We start from the raw sequence: 24,905 nt of genomic DNA, 5'->3' as shown, positions 1-24,905 counted from the left end.
TACCGTAATGATTTTGTGAATATGAAATTATATTGGCAAAATTTATTGTTTAATTGTCCCTTTTCTTTCAGTCTTGTCATCGTAATCCAGAGAATAATATCTCCTACCCACACAATATTACAAATAAAAGGCCCATAAAACTCTAGTTTACCACCTTGAAAAATTGTAGTCATAAGCTACTGATCTCAAACTACTGTTAAGAATGAATGAAGAAGGTTGAATTTTTAGATACAAGTATTTTAGAAATGAGAACAAAAAGTTTGTTGAACTAGAAGGCTATGGTTGAAGAATTATTCACCAAGCATTTAATAAAAATAAAATTACATGAGGCATTGAAACATTCTGTGTGATACTATTCTAACATTAGTTTCACTGACTACACACCAAACATTCAAATATATAAGTCTATAAGCCCCAGTCTCATTCAAACCACTTTATTTATTAGTGGCTTTGCTGAACCCCATTGTTGAATGTGATCCTTATAAAGTAGGAGAGGTTCTGGGGCATGTGAATGGCTGAAATCTGAATGTAAATTTAATTTTTAAAATCATTTATTTATTTATTTACTTACTTACCTACTTATACTCCAGATTCAACTTCTCTCCCAATCCACTCATCAACTGTTCCATATCCCATACCTCCTCTCCATTCCCCTGTTTCCACATGGATGTCCCCACTACCCACCCCCATACAACCAGAATTCTAAGCTTCCTGGATCCTCCAGTCTCTTGAGGGTTAGGTACAGTTTTTCTGACTAAACACAGACCCAGCAGTCCTCTGCCATATATGTGTTGGCAATCTCATATCAGCTGGTATATGCTGCCTGGTGGGTGGTGCAGATTTTGAGAGGTTAATTGAGACCGCTGGTCCTCCTACAGGGTCACCCTCCTCCTCAGTTTCTTCCAGCCTTTTTCTAATTCAACCACAGGAGTCAGGAGCTTCTGTCCATTGGTTAGGTTCAAATATCTGCATCTGACTCTTTCAGCTGCTTGTTGGGTTTTATGGAGGGCAATCATGATAGGCCCCTATTTGTGAGCTGTTGATAGCCTTAGTAATAGTGTGAGAGGCCTTGGGACCTCCCCTTGAGCTAGATCCTAATTTGGGCCTATTGCTGGACTTTCTTTTTCTCAGTCTCCTCTTCGTTTCCATCCCTGCAGTTCTTTCAGACAGGAACAATTATGGGTCAGAGTTTTGACTGTGGGATGGAAACCTCCTCCCTTGGGCTCTACAAGTTTCCCCTCCCTACTTACTGTCCAGCATTTCACTAAGGTCCCTCCCTTGAAGTCATGGGAGTCTCTTACCTCTCAGGTCTCTGGTGCATTCTGGAGGGTACCCCCAACCCCCTACCTCCTAAGGTTGCCTGTTTCCATTCTTTCTGCTGACCCTCAGGGCTTCAGTCTTTTTCCTTCACACAATACAAATCAGGTTCCCCTCTTCCTCCCTAGCATGGCCACTTTCTTTCCCAGGTCTCTTCCTCCCTCCCCACTTGTGATTACTTTCTTCTCCCTCACAAGTGGGACTGAGGCATCTTCACTTGGGCCTTACAGCTTACTAATATTTTTGAGTTCTGTGGAGTGTATATTAGATATTCTGTATTTTTTTGGCTAATATCCACTTATTAGTGAGTACATATCATGCATGTCCTTTTGGGTAAATCTGATTTTTAATGTGTTAAACAACAAAGAGGACAAAGAGCAGGGAAAAGAAGACCAAGATGTCATCTGATGGTCACTTGAGAAAAAATGTGTGCTAAAATCAGTACTGGGCAGGGTCTCCTAGGTTAAAATCTGACAGGAGGCCAAACACAGTCCCAATGAGTCTTAGAAAGACTTTACAACCTCAGCAGCAGTTCACTCAAAGGGGATGAATGAAGTAGTAGTAAGTGATAAAATAGCACAGGTATCCAAGAGTAAGTTTTTCCTTTGAATTGCCCTATCCCTAGGACTATGCTATGTCCACACTCCTCTACAAAAAGTATAATGTATTACATTTGTAATTGTTTTTGGTAAGATGACCATTTTCATTATGTTAATCCTATGGATTCAATGATCATGGGGGACTCTTTCCATTTTCTGATATCTTCTTAAATTTCTTTCTTCACAGATTTAAAGGTTTTGTTGTACAATTCTTTAATACCAGCTTGCTTAAAGTTACACCAAGGTATTTTATATTATTTGAGGCTATATGATATAATACATCATATATTATCTCATATCATACATCATATACAATATAACATATGATATATTATATAATATATTATATGATATATCATATATTATATGATATATTATATGATATATTATTTGGGAAGTGTGCTCTTACCTCTGATTTCTTTCCAGTTCATTTGTTATTTGTGAATAGGAGGGTTAATTTTGTTGTTGTTAATCTTGTATCTAGTCACTTCACTGTATTTATTAGCTTTAGGAATTTCCTGATAAAATTTTTGGGTCATTTATGTTTACTGTAATATCATCTGCAAATAATGATATTTTGACTTCTTCCTTCCCATTTGTACGTCCTTGATCTCCATCAGCTGTCTTATTGCTCCAGCTAGACTTTAATTGAAACCCTAAATTGCCTTTATTATGTTTAGGTAATTTCCTTTTATCCCTAATCTCCCCAAGTCTTTCATCATGGACTATTAAAAGCAGGAATGGGGGGTTACCTCTGGCTGTCTTACCTATGCTTGAGACCTTTTTCTCCTAATGGGTCACCTTGTCCAGCCTTGATATGAGAGTTTGTGCCTAGTCTTATTGTAATTTGTTATGCCATATTCAGTTAATATCCCCTGGTGGCTTTTTTTTTCATTGAAGAAAAATGGAGGAGGAGTGAACCTAAAATAGAGATGAAGCCAAATGTTGACAATGGATGAGCAAAAGCTACAGTGCTAGTCTAGAGCATGTCAGAACAAGAGCACTAAATCAAAGAGCAGGCATAATCTGCAAAAGCAAAGCATTACTATTTCCGAGCCTCTGTCTGAGCAGAACAGTGTGCCAAAACAGTCAGTCGGAGGTAGAGATGTGTACAGTTGACTTGCAACAGCACTCCAGGATGAGGAAGTGAAGTGGCTAATAGAAAGTAATTGCATTATGCGGCAGTATTTTTCTCGTCCATATTGCTATATCTAAATTTCCTCTTTTGATGAAACAATTGATGCAAGTAACATTTGTTTTCCATATTACATTGGCTCATGCTGATGTTTTCATTTTAAGTATCTCTTTAGCTAAGTAACTCATGAATTGCTTAAAACGGAAAGCAAAGGTCTTTCAAATATGTCCTCTGACAAATATAGAAAATGTTCATTGTACAATATAAACAAGATTTTGATCTAGAAAAACAATAAAATAAAAACTGTAGACTTTAAATGAAGGCACAATGAATGGCTAGAAAAAGGGATTCCAAAGAATTGTAGTTATTTCAGTGAACAACCATAGGCCAGGTTTTTATTGCCTTCTTATGACAAAAAAAAAAAGACACCCATAAATCATAAAGAATATTGTGACTGGTATTGCTTGCATAGCAGATTTAGATGCTATGTAGACATTGTAGAAGACATCACACACTTTGTCTGTAGGGCACAGAGAAATCAAGCTGGTACTGAGCTTGAGATTTTTCACTTCTTGACTGGTTTTCATAGCAGTATCAGGTGCAATGTACGATATTAGGAGATAATTTCTCAAACAGTCCTATTTGATTATGGTCTCTGTGTGTTACACTACCAATATGCCTGTCATGTACATTTGAAGTTTTAATAATGGCAAACTATTAATGGATGCAGCCATTTGCTTTATATTGGGTTAAGGTCTGAACCTCAGGAAAGAATCTACTATATGCTAAAACAAATCCTGTAACTGCAGGGTAACTGGTCTGAGTGAGGAAACTATTGTTATGATTAAAAACTATAATGTGCCTAACAAATTGTCTCCTAAATATCTTATACTCATATACTTGAAGTTCTGAGATTTTGAGACAATTATGGAAGGGCACAATTTTGGTTGAGTCCTTTGATTGATTGATTGATTGATTGATTGATTACTGATTGATTTACTTTGCTGTCGTTTGCTTTGCTTTGTTTTTATAATGGTGGTAGTTAGTACATAGATTTATTAGTGATAAAAATATGAGAATAAGACCCAGCGGGGTCTGCATCCTTGGGGAGGCTATATCCTGAGACATCCCTGAGAGACCAGTGTCCTCAGGGAGGTAGGTAAGGCCAGTGGTGCATCGCCCTACGCATCAGACCCACAGCTGGGAGTAGGAAGCTCACAGGACCCCCCCCCACAGGTACCCAACCCTGCCCCTGCAGAACTCCACTCCCCTTACCCCCCTCTTCAGTTCCATCCAGGTAGCAGGAGCAGACACCCAGCGGGGTCTACACCTTTGGGGAGACTTTATCCTGAGACATCCCTGGGAGGCCAGTGTCCTCAGGGAGAGACACTCAGAGGGTCTGCTCCCTTATGGAAACTGTATCCTGAGACATCCCTGGGGGGCCAGTGTCCTCAGGGAGGCAGGTAGGGCCAGTTGCACACTGCCCTATGCACCAGAGCCACAGCTGGGAGTAGGAAGCTCTCAGGAACCCCCATCTCCAGGTACCCAAACCCTGCACTTGTGGAATTCCACTCCCCTTCTGCCCCTCTCTGGATCCCTGTGGCAGGAGCAGGCATCCAGCAGGTCTGTACCCTTGTGGAAACTGCATCCTGAGTCAGCACAGAGAGGTCAGTGTCCTCAGAGAAGCAGACACCCAGCAGATCTGCACCCTTGTGGAAACTGTATCCTGAGACATCCTAGAGAGGCCATCGACTTCAAAGCCGGGGACAACATACCCAGAGTCGTCCTAGAGGAGCCACGAAACCCAGAGCAGCAGTCACCTTATCCTGAGACATAGAGGAACCACTGCACTAAGAGCAGCAAATACCTAGTTAGTCTGCTCTCAAGAAGACACCTTACCCTGAGACATCCTAGAGGAGACACTGCACTCAGAGCAGGTGGAGCTCAGGATAACAGGATCACAGAGACATTTGGACCCCGAGGAGTTCTGACACAAGCAAGATAACTGGAAAGACAGTCCCCAGTCAGAACCAGTGAGAGAGGGTAGCACTAGAGTTAACCAAATGGCAAAAGGCAAGTGCAGGAACGTAAACAACAGAAACCAAAGTTACTTGGCATCACCAGAACCCAGTTCTCCCACCATAGCAAGCCCTGAACACCACATCACACCAGAAAAGCAGGACACAGAGTTAAAGTCACTTCTCATGATGATGTTAGAGGACTATAAGAAGGTAATAAATGACACTCTCAAAGAATTTGAGGAGAACACAGGTAAACAGATAAGAACCCTTAAATAGGAAACACAAAAATCCCTTAAAGAATTGCAAGAAAACACAACCAAACAGGTGAAGGAATTACACAAAACCATCCAGGATCTAAAAATGGAAGTAGAAGCAATAAAGAAATCTCAAAAGGAGACTACCCTGGAAATAGAAAACCTAAGAAAACTACCAGGGGTCATAGATGCAAGCATCACCAACAGAATATAAGAGATAGAAGAGAGAATCTCATGTGCAGAAGATACCGTGGAAAACATTGACACAACTGTCAAAGAAAATGCTAAATGCAAAAAGCTCCTAACCCAAAACATCCAGGAAATCCAGGACAGAATAAGAAGGCCAAACCTAAGAAAAATAGGTATAGATGAGGGTGAAGACTCCCAACTTAAAGGGCCAGAAAATATCTTCAACAAAATTATAGAGGAAAACTTCCCTAACCTAAAGAAAGAGATGTCCTTAAATATACAAGAAGCCTACAGAACCCCAAATAGACTAGACTAGAAAAGAAATACCTCCTGTCACATAATAATCAAAACATCAAATATACAAAACAAAGAAAAAATACTAAAAGCAGTAAGGGAAAAAGGTAAAGTAACATATAAAGGCAGACCTATAAGAATTACACCAGACTTCTCACCAGAGAGTATAAAAGCCAGAAGATCCTGGACTGATATCATACAGACCCTAAAAGAACACAAATGCCAGCCCAGACTATTATACCCAGCAAAACTTTCAATCAATATTGATGGAGAAACTAAGATATTTCATGACAAACGCAAATTACACAATATCTTCACACAACTCTAGCCCTAAAGGATAATGGATGGAAAACTCCAACACAAGGAGAGAAATTACAACTTAGAAAAAAACAAGAAAGTAATCTCCCAATAACCCCAAAAGAAGAAAGTTACACAAACATAATTCTACCTCCAACAACAAAAGTGACAGGAAGCAACAATTATTTTTTCCTTAATATCTCTTAATATCAATGGACTCAACTCTAAAAAGACATAGGTTAGCAGAATGGATACATAAGCAAGACTCAGAATTTTGCTGCATACAGGAAACACACCTCTGTGACAAATACAGACACTACTCAGAGTAAAAGGATGGAAAACAATCTTCCAAGCAAATGATCCCAAGAAACAAGCTGAAGTAGCAATTCTAATATCAAATAAAATTTATTTTCAACCAAACCTAATCAAAAAAGATAAGGAAGGACCCTTTATACTCATCAAAGGAAATATGTACCAAGACAAAAAATATGGTACATTTACACAACGGAATATTACTCAGCTATTAAAAATAATGAATTTGAGAAATTCTTGGGTAAATGGATGGAACTAGAAAATATCATCCTGAGTGAGGTAACCCAATCACAAAAGAACACACATGGTATTTACTCACTGATAAGCAGATTTTAGCCCAAAAGTTTGAAACAACAAAGATTCAACTAACAGACCACATGAAGCTCATAAAGAAGGAAGAACAAGTGTGGATGCCTAGGTCTTACTTAGAAAGAGTAACCAAATACCCAAGGGAGCAAATAAGGAGACAAAGTGTGGGACAGAAACTGAAAGAGAGGTTGTATGGAGACCATTCCACGTGGGTATTCATCCCATGTGCAGTCACCAAAAATAGAAGCTGATATGGATGACAGGAAGGAAATGCTGACAGCAGCCTGATAAGGCTGTCCCCTTAGAGGTCCTCCAGAGTCTGACATATCCAGAGGCAGATACTCACAGCTAACCATTAATCTGATCAAGGGTTCCCAATGGAGAAGTTAGAGAGAAGACTGAAGGAGCCTAAAAGGTTGATGCCCCCAAGAGGAGAGAAACAATACTAACCAAGTAGAGCCCCCAGGGCTAAACCACCAGCTTAGGAGCACATAGGGAGGGCCGCATGACTCCAGCTGCATATGTAGGGGAGGTTGGCCTTGTTGGGCATAGGTGGAGAGGAGATCTTTGGTCCCATGAAAGCTCAATACTGAGTGGGGGGAAATCTGAGGGTGGGGAGGTGGGAATGGGAAGTAGAAGGGGCACACCCTCATAGAAGCAGGAGAAGGGGGGGATGGGATAAGGGGTTACTGGGTGGTGGTTGGGTTGGAGTAAGGGGATAAAATTCTAAATGTAAATATTATATTCAAAAAGGGGGAGAAGAAAAGCTGTTAGAACCAACATCTTTAATAAAATGTCAGCCCTCTTAAAAAATTATCTTGAAACTAAAATTTGTTATGAGAATTGTACATTGCAAAGTACACAGCCTTGGTGTATCTACTCATCAAGCAAGTTATGCAGACCTGCTCATACCTCTGAGGTCCTGGAATTCCAACTGGATGCAGTGAAGACACAGCATCAGAGGCTTATCAATTTACTCTTCCCCCCACTCTTCTTCTAATATCTCAATGCCCATAATTAGCTTGAAGAAGTTAATGAAGAGTCAGTGCCCCTATTCCCTGGGCTTGGGGACTAAGGTGGTTAATATTGGGATGTCTTTCTAGGGAAAAGTAGCTGCTTTTGTGGGAATAGGGAGGAGTAGCTAGTATTTATTGCATAGCATAACCTATTGGTAGAAATCTTTATAATTATTATCAAGATGAATTTATAATTTCTTAAATGGTACAAAATTTACTTTGATTTCAAATGTAAGCTTTTCTTTGGTATGAGCTTCTTATTGACATAAAAGTGAGATGAATATTGATACTCTCATAGGAATTTTGCCCATATAACACATTTAGGAATACAAGGCTTAGACCCAGTCCTTCTTTAACTTTTGCAACTGATTTGAGATGGTTAGCCTGTGAGTTAAGGGACTATAGCAAATTCATGGCTTTGAATTTATTGTTAGGGTGTTTTCTATATTTTATTTAGAAATAGCTGAGTGGAGTTAACAGATAACAGTCCAGATTGCCTTACATGGATAGTTGGTTTTCAAAATGTCAGAAGTCCATAGAATTGACGTTACAAACATTTCTGTATTAATGTTCATTTTGATTAGAGACCCGTCTGCTCTTGTCAGCTTCCTGTATTGGATTCTAAGAAAAAAATTGAGCATCTTTGGAGTCACTCCAGTTGTGGTGAGACAGCCACTAGGCAAGAATTGCCTCTTTTCATCTACAGACAAATTACTGTCTAGAAAAGGACACTCTTGCAGAATAGTCGATTGATCATATCTGCCTAGACAGAGTAATCAGCCCTTAATAATTCTGCATCACTATGTCTGTCAGATGATCCTGAGCCAGAAGGCTGAAGATTTGATGCTCCAACGGTCGGTAGTATAGGGACTTTCCAGGTGTTCAGCGGTCTCTATAAATTGGCTAAGTTTTAGAAGCTATGCTTTGTGCTTCCCATAATTTTAGTTAACTCAGTCACTCTGGATTTCTGACAGGGTTGAAAACTTATAGTCCCATAGCCAATCCTGGCTAGTTACTTTGAGAGAAAAGATTTGAGTGTATGGTTTTCAGCTGACATTCATTCTAAAGCCAAGAAAAAAGCCAGGTATAGAACTAAGTGTTTTAGTTAGGAGAGATGACATAGGTTCTGGTTAGTCAACAAAATGATGGACTGGGTATTAGGACTATCTTGTACCTCACTAGTACAAATTAGCATAATTATGCTCTAATTGTATTTTGAGAGAAAAGTGATGAAAGAGAGAAAGAGAGAGAAAGAGAGGGGGTATATGGAGGCAGTTGTTCATGTGTCTTCACCAGTCAAAGATAGTTGATATATCTAGGCTGGGTATTAGGTTACACTTCTGATTGAGCATTACCAAACTTATAAAGCCCTTGATCAACATTTTTAAAAAGTGTATAAAAGCAAAAAGAAAAAAGGGAGCATGGAATAGGGGTTTTCGGGGGGGGGGGGTAATGGGAAAAGGGGATGGCATCTGAAATGTAAATAAAATATCCAATAAAAAAGTAATAATAAAAAATATGATAATAAGTGGCTTTTTAAAATTGTAGTCCAATGTTTAGACACAAAAGTAAGAAGTAAATCATGCATCTATACTACCTTCCTTAAGGCTGTAACTAAAGGTTAAAAGGAAGACGCTGGCCAGGAACACATGGAAAAGGAGAAAGAGACAAAAAGAGGCTTAGTCTTTTGAACTAGGCAGGAGTTAGACTGTACCTATAAGTCAAAGGGGAGAAACTGACCAGGAACACGTGGAGAGAGAATGGGGGGCAGAGACAGACCTAGTCTTTTGAACTAGGCTGGGTTACTCACTGTTCTTGAGTTCTGTGGAGAGGTTGTTTGTGGGCACCAGTGTGTGGGGGGGTACTCTTGGAGCTTGCTTTGTCCACATGCCCCACCAGTTGTGGGGCTGTAGCTTACGCATGGGTATGGGTCCTGTTGGGTGGAGTTCCCGCGTGTCTGCCACAGCTCAGGGAGGCAGAAGCATGGGAATTTGACTGAGACACCTCTATGCAGTGCCAGGTGGACTCTGGGGGGTGAAAAGCTGCTGGACTCTGCCCGGGAATGGGGAGATCTTAGTCTGAAGTCCCTCAGGGGTAGAGCTCCTGAGTGGGGTTCTTTGGGCTGAAACAGCTGACTGGGAGATCAGTGGTCTCTGTTTTTGGGCTCCCAGATGCTGCTGGGAGCAGCAGAAGAACTGAGATGGAGGGTATATGGGCTTGACTGGCTTGCATCTGAGAAGGACAAGAGAGAGAGCTCTGGCGGTGGCCCTCGGGGTAGGAGACTCTTGGTTACTGGGACTCACTTGGCTGGGTAGGCTAACTTGCTTCAGTTGGCATCCTTCACAGGCAGGAACATAGAGAAGCCTTTCAGGTGGGAGATTAAGCAGCAGCTCGGTAGTCAAAGGCCTTCTCCACAGTTCCCCACAACAGGGCCCCAAAGACACAAGAAAGTCCATGGTTTTAAAAGGTTTATTGTCATGGCAGAAAGCAGATGAGCTGTACCCCCACTATTCTCAGGACAGATCTGAGTTAAATAGGAAGGGAGGAGGGAGGAAGGTCTGGGAAGGAATGCTGAATTGGCTATGCCCGCTGGCCTTTGGTATCTCAATATGGAGATCTCTCAAGGCCCTGAGGCCTGTAGTCATGCCCTCTACCGGTGCTAGGTGACACAAACCTCTCTTTGGGAGGGGCTGTAGGGGCATTGCCCTACATGACTGAAAGATGCAGTCTGATGGAGGTCTTTGGCCACGTGTCAGGAGCCTGGAGTCTGGGAGTGTGGCGAAATGTATGCCGGTCATTGCAGGGTCTCTGGCCATCTCTAGCCAGTGCTCCACCAGAAACCAAGCTATCTTTTTATGGTCCCACACATTGATAGGTAACTAAAACTCTCTTAGTTATTTCACACATTTTTGTGTAAAAAATATATACAATAAAAGGCAACTTAAGTAAGAAAAGACTTATTTAGGCATAAGGCTTAAGAAGGGATTCAATACACCATCATATGGAAGGCATGATGTCAGAAATTTGAGGTGTCTAGTCAGATTGCTTCCATACTAAAGAAAAGGAGAAAAGACATAGAGTGAGGGCCAACCACAAAACTTTAAGTGTGGGAAGCGGCTCCACTCTCACCATTACAAAGTGGCACTTGGCATAGGCATTGCTTGAGAGAAAAGACAACTCCATATATGAAGTTGTATGCGCTGAGAGGTGTGGTTACCCGATCACCCCACTTCGCGTGATTGGGAGTGACCAATTAGTGACTTCGTGGTAGCTGCTGATAGGATCAAGGCAATGCATATAAGGGGCTGCGGGAGCTGGGAGACAAAAGAAAAGAAGAGAAGGAGAGAGAGGAAGCGCGCTGTACAGGGATAGCTGAATAAACTGCTTGAAGAAGAACACGGTTGCCGTTGCCTTATTCTGCGGGTCTGACGTGGGTAGCAACATTTAAGATCTTCCCCCAAGATCTTCACTTCCTCCAACAAGGATCTATTTTCTAAAGTCTGACCTTCCAAGAGCACAACACACTTTGGATCATGTTTTCAACATAAGACACAATGAAGGGCATGTAAAAGTATAATAGAGAGTGAAAAGTTGCCATAGAATCAAAATATGCCATTACCTTAAGTTCTGGCAAAGCTGTCTTGACAGACTTTGCCTGAGAATCTACTCAGCACCCATCAGCTTATTTTTGAAGTAATTGAGAAGCTGTCTAGGGGTGGTTTACTAAGCCATAAATACTTAGTGTCCAATAAAGAAAATAAAGAACCAATCAGATCCTTTCAAATAGTTCCTGAAACAAAATGAATGAAAGAGAGAGCATATATCATGCAGTCTAGCCAGGCAGTGGTGGTGCACGCCTTTAATCCCAGCACTTGGGAGGCAGAGGCAGGCGGATTTCTGAGTTCGAGGCCAGCCTGGTCTACAGAGTGAGTTCCAGAATAGCCAGAACTACACAGAGAAAACCTGTCTCGAAAAAAACAAACAAACAAAAAAAACCATTATGCAGTCTACATTTCATATATTTGGCAATTTATATGACTTCATGGTGCTCTCTATACTCACTTTAACAACCAGAAAAGGTATTTGGTTTCAAGAAAACAAGAAATGCTGAAGTGAAAAATTATGTAATTTAATAAACATCTAAACTGTGGGCGGTGAGTTCTTCAATCAAATAAACTTCTATTTAATTTCAATAAGGAGTTTAGTTCTTTCTGTTACGTTTTTAAAATAATTTAAGAAATATTGGTTGTACTTCTTTGAACATTTGGTAGAATTCTACAATAAATCCTTTTGAGCTTGTATTCCTTTTACTCTAAAAGCTTTTTACCACTATTTCATTCTTTTAATTTTCTATAAATTGATCTCTTCTTGGCTTAATCTTTGAGGCAACCAAATTAGATATACAGAAAATTATGTAAGCTCCATTTAATAAGAGAGAGATATGCATTATACTATAAACCTAGATAACTATCCTTGGCTGGTGAGGTCATTGACCCCAAAGGAGAACATATTATTCCCACTTCCTTAAAGCAGTCAATTCCCAAATGTCTTCTAAATGTCTGTCCTCATATCCACTGATAAATGTAGATCTTACATCTCATCCAACAAACTACTTTCAGCAAGTATTCCAGAAATGCATAACCTGTCAAAATGTATAGAACAACTAACTATGGGATGTCTATCCCAAACTGATACCTCTTGAACACACTCAACATGTAGGACTCAGGGAATGTCATGGAAGAGGGGCTTGAAAGATGGTAAAATCCAGAAGCCTATTATGAAATAATGCCTTCTCTACATAGTATAAAAGCTGAACCCATGAAATTTCAATAACTGCAATATCAGCACAGTGCCAACACTTGTTGACACTCCAACATGAATAGAAGAAATATCACTGGGCTCCACCCATAAATAAAGAGCTATAGGCAAATAATGAATGTTGAGATTGAGTGAGTCATTATTTTCCTGGGTTAAGCCTCCTTATAGATTATTTAATCCCAGGTAAGTGACCAATCTGAAACACACACACACACACACACACACACACACACATATATATGTATATATATATATATGCATAATAATTAAATAAGATATTATGAAATGCAGAGAAAGTGGGAAGACAAAGAGTTGTAATGCATAGCATCAGGGATTAAAAAAGGTGTAAATACAGTACTCATGAATGAGATTCTCATAAGAGAGGAAGAAAGGAAGAAAAAAGAAAACTGAAGAATTAAATATTTTTTAAAATATCATGTTATAGACATTGTTTTATAGTATTGGCTATATTCTCATCATTGGCATAATAAATTACAGGTTATTTCACTGAGTTGTTTAGTACATTTCAAAGAAGATCTTATATAACTGTTACAAAGATTCTTTGTGTTTAGTCATACTTTACCTTCAATTTTGTTTTAAACTAAAAAATGTTTCTTTTACTTAATATTGAGTTGTCCTGAATTGTGGCAAACAGGCTTTCTGACACTTTGTGGTGATTCAGAAACTTGTAGAGTGTGGAAAAACAACCTAATGGACTCACAGTCTCTGCAGATCTCACCACTAAGATTGAATCCTAGAGACTTGGATAACAGAGAATGCTTGAGTAAAATAAAAAATGGTGGTTAAATGCACTTTGAGCCATTACCATAGAAACTTCCTTTTACTTTGTATGATGGATAATACAGAGACAAACAACTGGTCTCTGTGCACACAATAAGACACATGGAGTCTTGAGCTATAATTAGACATCTACATCACACTCCTTTTACTCCAAATGTTAGAGATCTTTAGAAGGGCAGGAAAAGATTGTGAACACTAGAAGTAGTGGATTTGTGCAGCAAAACAGATGATAGGACCACTGTACACACAAAATTACAACATATGTACCTACACATGTAAGAACTGCATAAGAGCAGACCGGTCAAAATCCCAGCATGTAACAAAAAAGAATCTCATGAAATCCTATCTCTCTGTGAATAGGTACTGGGAATTAATGGCTTTTGGGGGAGTCAGTTTTCTTCAGTGAAAAGGCCTTCAAGAGCTGTCCATGCACTAGAATATTGTTTCATACTCATGAACAGCCACAATTAGTGGACTCAGTTAAGAGACAGAGAGACTGAGAATTGAGAGGAAACTATGGAGATGTAGGGAAAGAAATGAAGAAGCAATAATAGGAGGTATATTTGATCAAGCACACTGATATTTGCACGTGTGTGTGTTTGTGTGTGTGTGTGTGTTTGTGTGTGTGTGTGTGTGTGTGCATGTATGTATGTATAAAATTCACAGGCAGTAAAAAAAGTATAAAATGCCAAAAAACAAAACTGGCCTCTCATTGCCCAAAGAGAAAGCAGAAAAATACTGAATTTTTTAAAAAAAATATTATTAATTTAAGGATAGCCAAAAATGACCTGACCTAATGTACTGAAAGTACAAGGAAAAATAAATGGAACAAATTCATATGTAATCTTGATAAGAGTTTATATTCTGTTTAGAGCATAAAATAATATGCATAGAGTAAATCCACAGAAGACTTTGTTTTGACATTGTTTCCAGCTTGCTAAATATTACATGTGGTTTTGTCTCATTCAGTTCTTTATGGAATGAAAGAATTAAAATTATGTACAGTTGCAATGTTCCATGAAATAAAGATATACTGTACATGGGAATAACTGTAACATGTTATATCATCAAAGCTTTGTTAAATTCAAATCTATTTGAATTTAAGGCTGTATAAGATATAAAAAAGAACAATTGCTAAAATAAGATGAAACTTCTGCCTTCATAGTTTTACAACCATGGGTGTTTTTCTAGCTCATGGATCTCATTTATTTGTTTCACTCCAATAATTATTTTCATTATTGCTTACAGTTTCAATTTGCACTTTCCTGTTGCCTTTGTGATTATTTCTAAGTAATTTTAGATTTCATTAACTTCATCCTTTTATTTAAAATTAAAATACATTATACATTATAAGCATGGTAAGATATTTGTATTTTTGAATTTAAAACACAATTTTTTTATTAGTAGCACATTGAACCAGCCAAGAAAAGTGTTGATAAGTAGTTCTAGTTATAAGGAAAAAAATGCTGTTTCTTGTATTCCCAAATATATTTTCTCTTCTCTTTCTGACAACTACCTTTACCATGAATATCCAGATGGAATGGCATGTGATTGTGACAATAAAGAGTCAATGATAATTGGAGACAGTATATGACACCCAAGAGCATGGGAACACTTATTCAAATTTAGGTGGATACTGACCAGGTAGTGTTTAAAGCTTAGAAGAAGAATAGTGCTAAAAATATCGATTGCTCAAAGCTGCTGCATATGTTTTGTTTTTGTTTTACATGAAAGAAAGCTTGTCACTGTGAAGTACAAGATTTATTGATACTAAAGGGCCTTCTATGAAAGAGAATTAATTTTAAAGTTATTTTAGGCTTTTATAAAATACTTAAACCTTTGGACTGAAATTTAAATACACTAAATACATTGTATATGAATGAATAAGAACAGATATCAAACAAAACTTTGAACCTAAAGGGCTATAAAGTTTGCATTGTGAATGGCATCTTTATGCGATATCTACACAATTCAATTTCTAAAAGTAAAAGCTTTATCAGCTAATAAGGCTACTCATCTTCATTTATTCACTATGATTTTAAATGTAATTGCATTCACTATGATTTTAAATGTATTATAGCATATATTCACAATGTTCCTTGCAGCAGTTACATAATAACACAAATGCAACTATATCTGTCATTACCAATATTACAGATAATGGATGTACATCAATATTCCTTCTCTGGCCACAAGAGTAGTGATAATAAAAATATTCACAGATTTGCTCCCAAGATATAAATCCAGAATATTTTGCTTTTTTAAAAAAATTAATAATTAACAATGCCAGTAATTAAGAAACCATTCATTTGTGGTAGATTTCACATGTTACAGGTTTGCCACCCAAGAAGGCTTAAAGAAAGCTTCAAGACAGGAAGTACCTCAAGCACAAGTTTCTCAGAAGAATACAAAAGAAATTGACTTCATATTTTAGAGTAGCTTAATTGTAGTATATTTTCCATTCATGAAATACACTCATTATAAAGGCTACATTTTTAATAAATTAATAGATTACACAATCCACTTAAAATCATTTTAAAATATTTCCACCACTGAAAAATTTCTTCATATCCACTTAAAATGAATCTCAATCCCTCCTTGATATCCTAGGCAACAACTGCTCTGCTTTCTTTTTTCTTAAGATTTGGCTTTACTGTTAGTTTAGTTAAAACATGGAAAACTATGAGTGACTGTATGGATATTGTTACGTATTTAAATTTAGCAGCAATGCTGGTTATTACTAATAAAGCTTCTGGGGCTAAGGAGATGGGTCGTCAATAAATATGCTGCCATGTAAGTATGCAGGACAGAGTGTGGATTCCCAGCTTATAGTAAATGCTAAGCAAGGATGGCATCTAGCCTGTAATCCTAGCACTCTGGAATAAAGACAGATCAAGATGGCTAATAGACTAGCCTAAACAGTGAACTCTGGATTCAAGTGGAAGCATTGTCTCAGTTTATAAGAAAGAGAATGATTGAGGAAGAACATTTAGTGTCAAACTCAGACCTCCACACTCAAATGCACATTTACCACCAGATATATACAAACATGGTCATAACACACCCAGGTACATACCACACACATGCAAACATAAAATGAATAAAGCTCCTATTAACATAAACATGTAAGTCTTCATATGGACATTCTTATTTGTTTATTTTAGTTTTTCTTGGTTAAATACCTAGGAATAGAATTGCTAGATTGTGTGGGAGAATGCTATATAGCTTCCAATTCTCTCTCAGCATTTCCTAGAGCAGCTGCATCATTTTACAGACTCAGCACTCACAGAAAGGTTCCAAGCTTTCTTCTCCTCTCCATCTCTTACTGGTTTTTTGGTTACTGACATTCTAAAATTTGCCATCCTTTTATGACTGTAACAACTAATGACAACATTGAACATATTGTTGTGGGTTTAGTGATCATGTGTATATCTTTATTTAACATTTTTTTTCAAATGTATTTATTTTTAAGACAAATCAAAAAGACAATTATTATCTGTGTTCATTAATTCATATCATCTAAATAAAAATTAAAAATACATATAGAGAACAATACTTTTTTTAGAGGAGGGGTGCCGCATCCAGCAGGGCAGTGGACTAGGACTGGGGGACCACCTGAAAGACAGAATAGGGGAACAGGGGTATGCAAAGAACCATGGCTTATCTGTAATCTGATCAAATTGCTATTTTAATTTTTTCACACAGGGGTTATATACACATAGAGGCAGAATGTGGGGAGGGGGATGACTCAGAAGTGTAGGGGTTCTCAAGGGGAGTACAAATCTTCCTGAACAGTGGTGGCTTGGTAAAGCAACAGGGAACAGGTCACTATGACTCTGTCTATGATTCATTTGTTCTTATCTAAGCTGGTACTTTCCACCAAGGCTACCTATTTACAAGGTCTATAGCTATCTATTGTAGGGTTAGTGTTTTCACACAGAGACCAAGACTTTGTGTTAGTAGGCATGTATGTATACCTTAGGCTATGGCTGACTTAGGTCTTCAGTGTATAAGCAAGGTTGCTCCTAACAGAAGGGTATCAACAGGAGTGGGGAAGGACAATAAAGAGTAATGTGAAAGAATATCAAATCAATGCTGGCTGTAGTCTATAACCATTATAAGCATACGTTTAAGTCTTTAGCTTTTTTATAATTATGTTAGATATTATTGAAATAAGGTTCAAATTGGTATGATTAAAGAGATCAAAAGTTTGGCCACAATAGACAATTGTTTTAAAACCCACTTATTTAGGTAACCAAAAAATGTTCATTAAAATGTTTACAGACACCTGTGGTAGTTTAAATATTCTTGGCCCATAGAGAGTGGTACTCTTAGGAGGTGTGGCCTTGTTAGAGGAAGTCTGTCACTGTTGGGGTGGGCTTTGAAGTGCTCCCCAGTGCTGATGAAACAGTTTTCTCCTGGCTTCAGGTAGATCAAGATGCAGGACTCTCAACTCCACCTGCTCCATGTCTGCCTAGAAGCTGCCATGCTCCAGCCTCAATGATAATGTCCTGAACCTCTGGACTTGCAAGCCCAGCTGAAAAAAATATTGTCCTTTATAGAAGCTGCCTTGGTCATGGTATTTCTTTACAGCAGTGGAAACCATAACTAAGACAAGATCTAACAATACCTTGAAAATGTACCACAATATATGTGCAATGACAATTTTTATTTCAACTAGACTTGTTAACAAAATGTTGATAGGCTGCAAAGAGTTATAGCACTTATACTCATTCAAATTATAGTATCACAGAGATTTGAAAAACATTATCTCCAATTTTTCATAAAACAACATTTGATAACAATGCTGAAAAATAAAGTTGGCATGAGTGTACAGCAGGGAAGTTTTGATTTATGTTGTAGATCTCATGTGGTGCTGTTGAAGAAGCTACAATTCAATAAATTCAAAGGAAGAGAAGTGGAGCAAATGCCTGTCAGACATGCAACGTTTGCATGATTTATTTTGTTACAGGAAAGCTTGCTGGAGGGATTATAAGAAAATGGAATCATGAAACAAATCTCTGATCTTCCGTTCTTCTATAATTCACAAAAATTCAACTGAATTTAAATTAACTGACAGTTCCTTCCTTTAAGTGAATTTTTATTGTTAGTATTTTAAATATACTTGCATCATTTTGGATCAATGGTTTTCATCCTTCCTTATACTGTGACCCTGTACAGTTCCTCATGTAGTGACCTCAAACCATCAAAATTTTGGTTGCGGCTTCATAACAGTAATTTTGCTCCTGTTATGAATCTGATTGTAATATTTTTGGAGATAAAGATTTACCAAAGGGGTCAGAACTCAAAGGTTGAGAAACACTGATTTAGATGATCACTTAACATATGTACACTAAGGACAATTAGAAGAATGAATGAATAGGAATGTAGGTGAGTAGGCAAATAGGTAAAGGGATAAGAGGTAGACAGACAGACAGACACACAGATGGATAGATAGATAGATAGATAGATAGATAGATGAATAGAATAGGTAAAAGTATTTGTCTTTAACTTTTCCAAGTTTTTAAATTGACAATCTTTAAGTTACTGTTTTATAAATTTTTATAGACGTTTTGTTTTGCTTTTTTTCTTGTATTTTATTTTGGACAGGATTTCTTTATGTAGTCTGGGCTGTCCTGAAACCAGCTCTGTGTACCAGGATGCCCTCGAACCATACTTTTTCAAAAAGTAAAATAATGTCTTAGATATCAGATATCTTATTGCTGCCTAATGAATAAAATAGTCTAGACATTCATTTCTTCCTTGGCCCTTCACAGAAAGGTTGTAACCTATAAGCTAAATTAAACCCCTTTCTCTCCAGTTTGCTTTTGGTCCATGGTTTACCACAGCAACAGAAAGCAAATTATGATAGTAGCTTCCACAGGGCTATTCTTTTAAGTATTCAAATACAAATGGATTAATTAAGACAACAAGATTCAAGTGACCATTTGTGTTGGTAAGTTGTCAGAAACAAACTGCAACTACTGCATAGTTTCACCAGATTTCCTGGAAATAAGGCCAGGCTAATATGGAAGGTGTCGATGATAAAGTCAGGAAAAGTACCTCTCTGCTATTCAGATTATCAGAACAGTTTAGACCAGTGTAAAACATGATAAAATGTATAACCTTATAAGATAATTTGAATCATTTTATTAAGTAAATTCTTCCTTGATAATTTCATATATATTCATTCTAGTTACTCTCATGCTCCATCTGTCCCTATGTCTCTTTGATCACCACCAACCACTTCAATTTCATATGTATTCATAGTACATTCTAGTTACTCTCATGCTCCATCCGTCCCTATGTCTCCTTGATCACCACCAACACTTTACCTCATATTTCTCATGAGTCCCTTTCCTATGTACACGTCTTTCAGTTTTGTGACACACTGAGTTTAACCAGGGCCATCTGTATTACCATGACATGTAGTAAACGCCATGGTCAAAAAACTAAATCTTTAATTCAAAAAAGCATCTCAAAAGAAGCAAACTCATAGTATCACAGTGAAATATTAAGATGTAAAGTGCACTTTCATAGTATTCTACTAGGTATCTAGTGAAAGATGGTTGCTTGAACAATTACCAATATCATCATCCAACCTTAACCCTGTCACACAGTAGATTTTGAATACTAATAATCTACAGTGTGGTATTAGAGAAAGAAAGAAAGAAAGAAAGAAAGAAAGAAAGAAAGAAAGAAAGAAAGAAAGAAAGAAAGAAAGTCTGCCTTCTTGGTGCAAAAATATTACAATTAAAGTCACTAAGACAGCAGAAGCTGCCTGCACAGTAGTATACCCAAGTTGAATATTAAACATATGTACATGAAAGACTCCCTAGGGACGATGAGGTTTTTAATCATAGTGTTTGACTTTCTATAGCTGATTTGTTGCTCCCTGGATGGCAGGAGGATGGACTTAAGAAGCCCATTTTTCTCTAATTTCTTGATAAGGACTACTATCATCCTGACAGCCTGGACTGATTAAATATCACTATTCACATGCAGATATTGCCACTGCCTTTAAGAATCTGGGACTAAAATTAAATGTAAATTAACATAGGCCTTAACCCCGCTTCAGCCTCTTTCTTTTCTAGCAATCAGGGCAAACTAGAAAAGACAGTGTGTTCAGGAATCACAACGTTTTTATTGTGTCACTCCATTAGAGGCTGATGAATTCTGTCATCACAAGGATAATACCACAGCATAGTCAAAGCAGGACAAAATAAAACTTGAAATAAAGAATTATAAAAAGATTACCTGTTTTTTAGAAAAGAAAATATGGGAGCTTTAAGAGGTTAGAGAATAGCAACCATGCCTTTGAGGGCTACTTTAGGCTGCATGAACAGAAAATCTAGATTAGAATGATTGGCACATAGATCTCGGCTGCGGGCAGGTCCAACCCGTATGCCCTCTGTCTCAGTTCTTCTGCGACTCCTAGAAGTGTCTGGGAGCCCAAAGACAGAGACCACCCGTTTCTCAGTCAGCTGCTTGGGCCCAGAGACCTCCACTCAGGAGCTCTGTCCCCACGGGACTTCAGGCTGAGACATCTCCATGCCCTGGTGGAGCCCCACAGCTTTTCAGCCCAGTGTCTGCCCAGAGCCGGGTGGAATAATCTCAGTCAAATTCCCACGCTTCTGCCTCCCTAAGCCATGACAGACAGGGAACCACAACTCAGCCCAACAGGACCCACGCCTGTGCCCAGCTACAGCCCCACAGCATGTAATGTCCATGGGGGTCACAGAGAATTGGAATAACAAATGGTTATAAATAGCCACACGGATTCCATGAAACACCTATGGGTCCTCTGAAGAGTAACGGTGCCTTTAATGCTGAACCATCTTTCCAATCCAGATGTGAGGGGCTTCCAATAATATAGAATTATAAGTACTCAGTAGATGCTACATACAAAATATTGTTTCCCCAAAGAGTTCATGGGCTGACATTCAAATCTCTGATATACTTGTATTGAATTGATTCTGTTCTATATTTATAGAACCAATACTTTTATAATGTGATTTTTCTCTCTCCTCTCCCTTCCTCCTTCATCCCTTTCTACTTGTTTTCTTTCCATGTCGTTCCACCCTATTTTCTCTCCCTATCTCCATGTCATGTGAGCAGCATTATACCTGAGTTTTAATTGAGCAACATGACTACTCTTGTCACATCCAAAGACCTTCTAGGTCTGTGTGAACTGGCTAGAAAACAGACAAACCCTTAGTACACATTTAATCCAAAACAGTGACACCTAACTGAGTGGCAGACAAAGTGACTAATCAGAGAAAGATTTGACAAAATGTGTCAGAGATAGGATATTTGCAACTCTCAGGAGAAAGGCTACTTAAGAACAGGGCGGGGAGAGAGAGTTGGTTCATTCAACTCAGAGAGTTGAGAATTGAGTGAGTTGGTAGTCAGTTCAGTGAGTGTAGTGCAGTGGAGTTGAGTTCAGTTGTGAGTTGTTGTGGCTCCGTGCAGGTCAGCTGAGACAGTTGAAGCCAGAGAATAAGGAGAAGCCAGAAGGTTAGAGCAAATTGCCAGGGTTTATTTGAGGCCAAGAAGATCAATCAGTGAGAAGCCAAGAGAAGCCATATTGAATCCATAAGCTTGGAGAGAAGTCTGAACCAAAGCAGATGAGTTGACCAGCCAGCTACAGTTCAAAAAGAGCTATAAAAGATGTGTTTACCCAGTAGTAAGCTTCCAAGACAAAAATTACATAGTGTGAATAAAGTTAGATTTACACAGCATAGACAAGACAATAGCTTTAGAAGGAGAGACATAGCCCCCACAAGTAAGTGAGCCATACTGGCATCCTAACCTTGGAATATAAGCCTACAGAAATGTAATATATATATATGTATGTATGTATTTGGGGATGCTTGTTTGTTTTGGTTTAGTTTTGTTTTATTTATGTTTTTATTCAAAGACATTTTAATACATATATCTTCCAAATACACTGGAGAATCACTCAATGCTATCTGCATTGGATACATTTCTGGGCTACAAGTCTGTACACTCCTTTGCAGTTAGAATTATGATAACAGAACATTTATTTCACCTTTATTTAATATGACTCCTGTATAACCTTCAAAATAGATAAGCAGTTCTTTTTTTAAGATATAATTTCTGTTGTCCAATTACCACTGTTCTTTTCACAGTTCTGGTTTGACTTTCTTAAATATGGCCATCACTCTGCTGCCCACATTAGGAACAGCAGGATGTTTATTCCGCCCTCCCTTGACATCCTTCACAGAGACAATATGACAAATTTTGGCTCTTATATTGTCAGAGCAGTTGATCACAAAGTCTTCAGGAAGACTCAAGTTAAAATGTAATTTTGCTCTGGAGGACGCAATTCATCCTCACTTTGACATCTTCAGCAACAGGAAAGAGTCAGAAAAAAAACTATTTTGCTTTGTAGCTACCTTATTTTTGGTAATTATATTATAATGCCCTGAACAAAAACAGCATATAACTAAGTAGAAGTATTACATCCTTGCTAAAAATCATATTTTTTTTTTAAAAAGAAACAATTGAACTGATGTGAATGGGTGAGAAATGCTGACCCACACAGCTGCTAGCATTGTACCCTGTAAACGGATGTTAATTCAGCCAAATTGCAATCAATTAAAAATAAATTATGGAAGGGAAAAGAAGATATAAAATATATTGAAACATTCCAGGGAAGAAAAATAATCACATAAACAAAGTAATTCTGTAAAATAATGAGCTTTCCTTACAATTCAAAGACTTAAATAGCATGTGTCAGTGTGGTTTTAGTGTAGAAAGATGAAATAATCAAGTCTTAAGCAGAGATAACATTAATTCAGTATGTTTCTGACTAATCCTAATACTATGTGAAATATTAGACACAGGACTAGAAATAAAACACAAAAGACAAAAGCCTGAAAAAGAAGGAGATACAAAACAACTAACCAGAACATGAACAAGGTTCTATGTATCCATCCCATGGAATTCTTATAAAGCCATAAAAAGAAATGAAGTATTGATTCAAACTACAGCATGAGAGGGTTTTAAAAATATTGTGTTGAAATAATCCATATGGGACTGAACAGAGTGTATGATCCCATTCCTATAAAATGACTAGTATAGGCAAACCTGAAAGGACAGAATATAGATTGATGATTGCCCTGGGCTGTAGTGGGGAGAAATAGGGTGATGCTAGTCAGTAAGATTTTGAAAGCAGATGATGAAATATTATGAAATGGTATGCTAGTGACTGATGAATAACCTTTTAAGTTGGAAACTTAAACTAACTCATACACCATAAAAGTAAATTTTGTATTATATAAATTATAACTCAACAAACTGACAAGATACAAATTCACACTGTGAAACTTTCTATTATCTCTCCTAAAATTATAACCATGGTTGTGTTAAAGACACAACTCTTTCATTTATGGTTAAAAAATATGAAAAATCATTTTCCTACATTGTAAGTAAATAGACTTTAACTAAAGTGTTTTTCAAAATCTTGAACATGATTTTGATGTATTTATCACAAAATGTAGATTCTTTGTCCTCTTTTGTCTTCAGAAGCTATTACTCTACTCATGTCCATCTTGATCTTCATTTATATATCCTGAAGGAGAGATTGGGAACCTATTATTGTGGAAAATGATTAGAAATTTATCTTTAGAGTATCCCTTTAATTATTACATTAACTAGCTAATTAAAGTATTATATTAATTGACTTAATTGAAACAATTATCTGAAGGACACCCCAAAAAGTATTTGCTTAGGTACAGTTAGGGGGCCTCTGAACTTAGGTTATTGATATAATCTCAGTTATGATTTTATAAATTACATATTCAAAATATATGATATAAATATGAATATAAGTATATATTATAAAATATAGTATAAAAATATAAAGAATAAAATCAATTGTTTCAGTAGAATTTTTAACTATATTTTGAACAATCTGATTGGAAATTTTGTAAATATGCTTACATCAAGAAATGTTATCTTAAATAACTACTAGGGAGACAGTAAAGTTAAAATGCATTAACTTGCCTCAGTTATTAAATCTACAAAGCTTTTCAGATGGAAATAAACCAAAGGATATAATTTAATGCATTTATAGTTCTATAATCAACTGGAATCCCAGTATTGTAATTTAGAATTGTACTAGTCACAAAACAAATGTAAAATGAAGCATAATATAAATTTTACACAAATTTTCACACATACATACACACACACACACACACATGTCAATATATTATTCAGTGTAGGAAATAAACTTTTTCCCCTCATTTCACTAAAGTTCAAAACAAAAACAAGAAACAACCACTTTTAAAAGATATCATATTATAAATATAATCCACTACTGCATGGAACCTCATCATCATTTACATTAATAAATGTAAAAATACAGTAGGATTTTCTATTTATTTTTGGTTGAATGTCTTCAATGCTCATGGCTATTGCATATTAAAATCACTACTGTCTATAAAGTGCCTTCATGATCTTATAAAATCCATAAAGCCATCTGTACCAGAAAAATCAACTTTCTGGGCATATCT

This window comes from Arvicanthis niloticus, chromosome 28 (assembly GCF_011762505.2).
Source record: "Arvicanthis niloticus isolate mArvNil1 chromosome 28, mArvNil1.pat.X, whole genome shotgun sequence".
Taxonomy (NCBI): domain Eukaryota; kingdom Metazoa; phylum Chordata; class Mammalia; order Rodentia; family Muridae; genus Arvicanthis; species Arvicanthis niloticus.
This window is presented reverse-complemented; position numbering follows the sequence as displayed.